The sequence below is a fragment of the Phragmites australis genome, chromosome 16, assembly GCF_958298935.1.
Source record: "Phragmites australis chromosome 16, lpPhrAust1.1, whole genome shotgun sequence".
In the NCBI taxonomy this organism is placed as follows: domain Eukaryota; kingdom Viridiplantae; phylum Streptophyta; class Magnoliopsida; order Poales; family Poaceae; genus Phragmites; species Phragmites australis.
The window spans coordinates 13,001,233-13,006,273 of NC_084936.1; the positions used below are offsets into that span (position 1 = coordinate 13,001,233).

At 53.2% G+C, this 5,041-nt stretch overlaps 1 pseudogene; it reads right to left on the reverse strand.

Moving 5' to 3' along the window:
- Positions 1–1,248: 1,248 nt before the first annotated feature.
- Positions 1,249–3,763, reverse strand: LOC133895065 (uncharacterized; annotated as a pseudogene).
- Positions 3,764–5,041: the final 1,278 nt, after the last annotated feature.

Below are 5,041 nucleotides of genomic sequence, written 5' to 3' on the forward strand. Positions count from 1 at the left end.
GTCATCGGGCCTCAGGAAAAATCTGCCAAAAGGGAAGAACCAGTCGTACTTTGCTTATGAGGAAGTGACTGGCATTAAATACCAAGGCTAGTGGACGATTCTCTGACACCCCAGCATGATGGTACCTATCCTGACACCCCTAGCGGTGTGGTACTGGGCCGCAATTGGCTACCGGCTCGCCCCCTTTAGGGGGCAGGCACCACAATAGTTACTACGGTGGATATTATCTCCCAAGAAGGGTAGAAAGTAGTTATCCGTGATAAGACCTGGTGATTCAGTCATATCCTAGATATTTGTACATTGTGATAACTTGTACACCAGGCTACGCATGGCCCTATAAATAGGAGCCCTGGTCGCCTGGGCAAAGGGGAGGGCAAGACGGTAGAAAAACACAGAGGTGGAAAATACCAAGTCATTCTGTAACACTCCCCCCCAGATCGGTCCATTTTTTCTACCATCAATATATTCGTGGTGTTCATTCCTCTTAAACTTCGTATCCATGCTTGAGTCTCCTCCTTAGAAGAAACTCTCACCGTACTTGCTGGGGCAAGACGAACTGTTTCTCCAACACCTAGGATACCCCACAAAAAAGCATGCATCTGATTTGGGAGTGAGCTTATCTGACGTCAAACGTTTTACATAGGCCTCAACACCCCAGATCTTAAGGAAAGAGAACCCGGGATGCTTCTCGTCCATATCTCATTTGGTGTCTTCTCTACAGCTTTAGATGGAACCCTATTTAAAGTGAACGTAGCAGTTTCTAGAGTATATCCAGAAGGATAATGGAAGATCAGATTGGCTAATTATGGACTGGACCATGTCCAACAAAGTCCGGTTCCTCCGTTCAACACTCTATTCCATTGAGGCATCCACGGTGGAGTCAACTGTTAACCCAAGAAATCATACTAGTAGGAGATCTTAGATCGTTACCGCTCGACGCACATTGCAATGGAAGAAGAGTTGGAATAGACCGATCCAGTGTCGAACAGCTTCTCGATTAGATCCGCGACCAGCCCCATGCAGGTGGTCATGCTCCTCGACCAACTTCTAGTAGGTGGTCGTGCTCCTCGACCAACTCCGATCAGTTCAACTCACCGAGAAGATCAGCGCCACGATAGCAGTAGCGCCTCTATGGTATCCACACGTACTGGGCAAAACGCCGAGCAGCAGTGCTAGCACCGCACGTGCGGCTAGTGATTTGGGAGATCATGTCGAAGACTGCAACTAGGATTTCAGAGTGACTCAATCTCAACACGCCCTACCCATGCCTCTCCTTATATAGAGCTCGCCATCACGATTCACCACACCATCGTTCTCCAGGAACAGCTTGACAAAGTTCTTGGAGAAGCCGCTCACCATCGCAACCCCTGGCTGCGTCGATGTCACTGGCATGGAGCTCTAGTCCCGCAGGTTCCAGAATAAATTCTGCGGCACTGCATCGCGGAACCCGGCATCCCTGTACTTGCGGTAGATGGCCGGGCAGTCCGTCTCCCACGGGTTCGCCGATGGCTCGTCGAACTCCATGTTGCTGAACACGAAGATGGTCCTGATCATCTTATGCAAACCCCCCCCCCCCCCAAAAGTCACTTGGATTTTGACTTTCCCCTAAAAGTTTTTTTAGCGAAATGCCCCCAAAGATTCGATTTTGTTGCGAAAACATCCCCAAAAATTCAAAAAAAAATTTAAAATTTTTTTCTAAAAAAACTAGAGACAATTCTAAGAACTTCTGTGAATTTTTTTTTCAAAAATAATATCCTTTGCATCATATTTCATGGAGAGTAAGTTTGAAAAAAAGAAAAGTGTGCAGCTCATTTATTAATTCGAGTTAAATGCATAGTTAATTATTTACTAATCCAAAATTCATAAAACCCATGTTTTTAGTCTTTTTACATGATCCTCTATCTTCTAAAAATACATGGAATCTTGAAATAGTTATTGTAACGTGCAGGACATGCAGGATTGAGTAAATGTGTTACAAATAGATTAATTCATAATTAATCCATAACACCCTAAAATTAGTGAAACCACTTTTATTAGTTTACTTAAACAATGATTTGTATAGGAAAAATAATGGTAGACATGACAAAGTTAAAATAACATGAGTTAATAAATGAGCTGCACGTTTTTTTTTTCAAACTTCCTCTCTATGAAATATGATGCAAATGATATTATTTTTGAAGAAAAAAATCATAGAAGATCTTAGAATTGTCTCTAGTTTTTTTTTAGAATTTTTTTGATTTGGTTTTATTTTTTTAAATGTTTGGGGGTTTTTTCAACAAAGCTAAATTTTTAAGGGTTTTTTTTAACCAAACAACTTCTGAGGAGAGTTAAAATCTAAGTGACTTTTAGGGTGGTTTTTGCATTTTTCCCCACTGCCAGCCAGCCGTCCACCTCCGTGCGGAGTATGCGGTCGAACACCGCCTGGACGTTGGTGTTCATGTCCCATTGCATCCGCTGAACGAAGCTCGTCTTCTCCCGGAGGATTTTCCTTCGATCTTGTGGATCTAGGGATACTGGCTGAACGTGATCACCCTGCCCGCCCACGGCTTCTCGCTGAGTTCTGAGATGAGCAAGCCCAGCGCAACACACACCTCCATTGTCGTGCCATTCATACACGTCGCAGATGCAGTTGCTCAACGACCCTTTCTTGCGGAGGCCTCCACGATGTGAAACCACTGCAGCTCAGACACATCGTCGTCCTCGCCGCGGTAGGCGGCGGTGGCAATCTCGTGGGGTAGGAGCGCGCCAGCCTCGATCTTGGCCTTGCCAGCCTCGACGTCATCAAGGTACATGTCGAAGCACACCTCGTCGTGCTTCTTGAACAGGGCATTGTAGCACGTCATGGCCACCGAGGCCACGCGGCTGTAGAGCAGCTCGGACCCACTGGGCGCTCATGTACACCTCGGGAAGCTCGAGGACCTTTCGCAGCGGCAGCAGTACCTCTCGACAGAGACGGTGGAGCACGCGGTAGGTGTAATGCTCCTCCGACACATCGGCGTAGTCGTGGTTGGAGTCGCGCGGGAAGAACCGGCGGGCGATGGCCTCGCAGAGCAGCGTGGTCCGGTCGAACGACGAGCCCAGTGTGGGGCACCACTTGGTGGCGAGCCCGATCTTCCTCCGCTTGCCGCCGGGGGCGAGCTGCTCGAGGTCGGAGGTGAGGAGGTCGGCGAAGAACTGGGCGACACAGTCGAACAGGAAGCGATAGGCGCGATCGGGCTCGCGGCCAAGTGGTTGTGACACATGTAATCCTGAGTTCCTGAGTTCCCGCTCATTTCCTTTCTGTTAGAGGTAGCGTTGAGCTCGGCTTGGATCGTTATCCTCCCGAGCGCGTCCTTGTGTCACGGCGTCGTGGCGCATGCTCTAGCCTGGCGTGTGGGATGGCACACGATTTCAGGATCATGACGTGCATGGCGTGCATGGCGGAGGGCGCGAGATTAGCTCGGCCTTTCCTTTCTGCTCCTTTCCAGTTTTAGCGCAGCTTGTGTATAAGTAGAAGGTTAATACAAGGAAAATGCTACAGCGATTACAGCAGCACCAAAATCCAGTGTCTCGTTCTCTGTTCGCGTGAGTTCTTCCTGATCGTCGCCGGAGAAGAATTCCGGCTGACATTTGGTACCAGAGCCGTGACGAGGAGGGATGGACCACCATTCCGCTCCGCCGGGCGGTGGCCGTGTAGAGCGACGAGGTCGTCGCGTCTCGCCCTCACCAGCGCCACGCAGAGGGCACCGCGAGGTCGTGATCCACCGCACCGTCGGGGAGACATCCGCCACCGGGACTTAGTTCCCCATGCTCACACGCACCAACTACCAGGAGTGGGCGATGTTGATGCAGGTGAACTTGGAGGCGGCAGGGTGGTGGTACGCCGTCGAGCTGGAGGAAGGCGAGGAGATCATGTACCGCCACGACTGGCTGGCGCTCGCTGCAATCCTGCGCTCCGTCTCGCCTGACATGCTGGCCGGTCTTCGTGAAAGGAGAACGGCGGCAGCAGCGTGGGCGGCGATCAAGCGGATCCGCGTCGGGGTCCAGCGGGTGCGCGAGGCCAACGCGCAGCAGCTTCGCCGTGAGTTCAGCGCCCAGGTGTGGAAGGAGGTGGAGAACGCGGAAGATTTCACGAACTGCATCACCGGGCTCGCTGCTGATCTGCGCCTCCTCGGCGACAACGTCACCGACACTGAGGTAGTGCGGAAGATGCTGCAGGTCATGCCAGAGCACCTCGCTCAGGTGGCGATCTCCATCGAGACCCTGCTCCGACATCAACAACATCTCCGTCGAGGAGGTGACCGGCAGGTTGCGCGCCGTCGATCAACGGCACAAGCCGGCGCCCATCCTCGACAACCAGGGCCGGCTGCTTCTCTGTGAAGAGGAGTGGCTCGCCAGGCTTAAGCTCCGTGAGTCCGAGGAGAAGGGCAGCGGGAGCAGCTCCAGCGGCGCTAGCGGCAAGAAGCGCGACGGCCGCGGGCGTGGCCGTGGGCGCGGCAAGGGAGAGAGCTCCGGCTTCGGGCCACGCGACGGCAGCAAGGCCCAATCCGACGGAGGACAGGCCCCCAACCGCGACCAGTGCAAGCGCTGCGGCAAATACGGCCATTGGGCCAAGGATTGCCGCAGCAAGCCAAAGGGCGAGGCCCACATCGCGCAGGCTGAAGAAGACTCGGAGCCCACGCTGCTGATGGCCCGAGCCACTGTCTTCCCCAATGTGCCGCCGCCACCACGTGCCGCCGCAGCTCCTTCGTCCGAGCGCCGGCCCCTGCGCGTCGTAGAGGGAAAGGTCTTCGCGAAGCTCGATGGGGAGACGGAGCGCGACGACAGCCTCTGGTACCTCAACAGCGGGGCGACCAACCACATGCCGGGCTGCCGGGACGCCTTCATTGACATCGACACGGTGATCCGCGGCACCGTCAAGTTTGGCGACGGCTCAGAGGTCACGATCGAGGGATCCAGCACCGTGCTGTTCAAGGGCAAGACCGGCGAGCACCTCCCGCTCACGGGGGTGTACTTCATCCCGAGATTGACCACCAACATCATCAGCCTCGGCCAGCTCGAT